This window comes from Cynoglossus semilaevis, chromosome 17, assembly GCF_000523025.1.
Source record: "Cynoglossus semilaevis isolate Cse_v1.0 chromosome 17, Cse_v1.0, whole genome shotgun sequence".
NCBI lineage: Eukaryota > Metazoa > Chordata > Actinopteri > Pleuronectiformes > Cynoglossidae > Cynoglossus > Cynoglossus semilaevis.
Genome location: NC_024323.1, coordinates 15,910,903 through 15,914,208, shown reverse-complemented (window position 1 = coordinate 15,914,208; position 3,306 = coordinate 15,910,903).

Sequence of the window (3,306 nt, the reverse complement as noted above, 5' to 3'; positions counted from 1 at the left end):
CTCCCTCCTCCACCTCCTCCTCCCCCTCCCTCACCCCACCCCGTCATCTATTCTGCCTTTGCATGAAAACACAGAGTGACCTTCAGTTTGACCTCTCGGGGCTGCCGTAGACTCAGGACCCGTTAAAGACCAGCGTTCTTGACTTCAGTGACAGGAAACTGATGAGGTCATCAACGTCTCCCTCCTCCGCTGCTGTGATTGGTTCTTTTTATTGAACCTAATTAAAAATCCAGATATATATTTCAGGACTATATGATGAGTGTATTCAGATCCAGATCGTTAGTTAGTACTGTTACCTAGTACTGTTAGTTAGTACTGTTAGCTAGTACTGTTAGCTAGTACTGTTAGTTAGTACTGTTAGTTAGTACTGTTAGCTAGTACTGTTAGCTAGTACTGTTAGTTAGTACTGTTAGCTAGTACTAACACCAGCAACATATATCCAGTACCTCAGTTTGAAGTATTCCTACAGTAGGTTCCCCGGGTCAGCGCCTCGGTCCAGTCCTGTCACCACTGTGGACCGTGTCATGACCGACTGAGGTCCGGTCCAGTCAGGACCTGTCACCGTGACAGAACTCTGGCTCTCATTCCAACTGGGTCAGACCTGAAGCCAACTTCACTGACTCTGTGGAACCAATACCACGACTGTTGGGTATTAATAGACCTGTGTGTGTGTGTGTGTGTGTGTGACATGTTCCGTGTCATAGATCACGTTACTCCTCCACCTCCTACACCTGCTTCATGCGACCCACACGTCTCAGGGTGTGTTAACGGTGGCGGCGGCGGCGGCCATGTTGAATATAGACGTGAGTCCAACGCTCGCTCTGATTCATGTTTTCACTGAGTTTCATGACATGACGTGAAACTGCAGTGATGACCTGGAGGTCAAGGTCGGAGGTCAAGGTCGGAGTGACAGGAGGGGAGACAGGAGGAGAGACAGGAGGGGAGAAAGGAAGTGAGACAGGAAGTGAGACAGGGGGGGAGACAGGGGGGAAGACAGGAGGGGAGACAGGAAGTGAGACAGGAGGTGAGACAGGAAGTGAGACAGGGGGGGAGACAGGGGGGAAGACAGGAGGGGAGACAGGAAGTGAGACAGGAGGGGAGACAGCAGGGGAGACAGGAGGTGAGACAGCAGGGGAGACAGGAGGGGAGACGGGAGGGGAGACAGGAGGGGAGACGGGAGGTGAGACAGCAGGGGAGACAGGAAGCGAGACAGGAGGTGAGACAGGAAGTGAGACAGGAGGTGAGACAGGACAGGAGCAACAGGCTGTGGAGGAGCAGTGAGGAGTTGACACTGACATTTACACACACACACACACACACACACACACACACACACTCAGGTCGAGACCTTGAGTTAATATTTTTACGACCAACCTATGTTGTAACTGGTTTATGGTTGACATATTGGAGGTGGCGGTGGTGGCGGCGGCGGTGGTGGCGGTGGTGGCGAACCTTCACACACGATCCTTAGAGTGTGTTCAGGATTTGTGAGAGTTGACCTCAGAGGCTCCGCCCCCTCACACATGTGCATGCTCATAGGTTTGTGCAGCTATTCCTGTCCAGATCTGCTCATGTGAACAGGATAACTAGTGGATAATCCCTGACCTCAATCCTAATCTAACTGAAGTTAACGCCCTTAACTAGAACCTGAGCCTCAGCTTTAACCACATACAGCCTGGACTCAGGTTTGCTCCCTTCATCATCATCTGCCTCACCTACTCGCTGATCTATTATTCATGTCTGTCCCACAGGATTGACTTTACAGCCCTGAATAATTAACCCTTCATTTCCTGATGGAGCCCAGGTTGTGGTGATGACATCATTGGTCAGATCTGGACACCGCTGTACGACGGATGGATGGATGGATGATGGATTGATGGATGATGGATGGATGATGGATGATGGATGGATGATGGATGATGGATGATGGATGATTGATGATGGATGATGGATGATGGATGGATGATGGATGGATGGTGGATGGATGGATGATGGATGAAGCTCCTCAGTTGATGTTGACTCTGATCAGAGTTCAAATGTTTTTCCTGTTGACCCTCACTGTAAACTCTTAGTCTTACTTCATTAACCATCATTAACCATCATTAACCATCATAACCATCATTAACCATCATTAACCATCATGAGGTCAGTGAGTCCAAACGTGACTCAGAGCCTAGCAGCGGTTGCCATGCCAACAGAGCTTCATCCCTTGACCCTGTAACGTGGCAGAGCAGTGCCTTCTCCGGGGAAGCTGCGTGATGGCTGTAATAGTGCTGATGTCATGGCCCCGCCCCCTGATCCTCCCACCCCCCCACAGCCATCTGTACAGGCCAGCATCAGGACAAGAATACACACACACACACACACACACATATATATATACAGTATATTTATATATTTATCCTCAGATCTGTATCTTCACAAAATACAATTAAAAAAAAGAATGAATGAATGAAGACTATTATACAAATACTATACTATACTAATACTATACTGTACTAATACTAATACTATACAAATACTATACTATACTAATACTATACTGTACTAATACTAATACTATACAAATACTATACTATACTAATACTATACTGTACTAATACTAATACTATACAAATACTATACTATACTAATACTATACTGTACTAATACTAATACTATACAAATACTATACTATACTAATACTATACTGTACTAATACTAATACTATACAAATACTATACTATACTAATACTATACTGTACTAATACTAATACTATACAAATACTATACTATACTAATACTATACTGTACTAATACTAATACTATACAAATACTATACTATACTAATACTATACTGTACTAATACTAATACTATACAAATACTATACTATACTAATACTATACTGTACTAATACTAATACTATACAAATACTATACTATACTAATACTACATCACTGACTGAGTGTAAAGAGCCTCAGCAGCAGAGGTGGACTGTGATTGGTTCATTTGGTTCCATCTTTGTATTACCCAGAATCCTCTGCTGTCAGACTGCTTACATTTTCTCCATTAATTCATTTATTAATTTAAATGAACTTTGACCTTTGACCCTCTCGTATCCTTTACCCTCGATGTTCCAGGAGCCAGATGTTAAGGACAATTAGACTGGCATCATGTGCTGCCCTCTGATTGGTCAGGGAGGGATTAGGGGCGGGGCCAGTGAAATTGTACATTATGGTAACCTGAGACCAGACTGTGGTCTGGACATCATGGTCTCATCACACAGTCCTGCTCCTCCTGAGTCTCCCACCAGTCACTGACTCCCT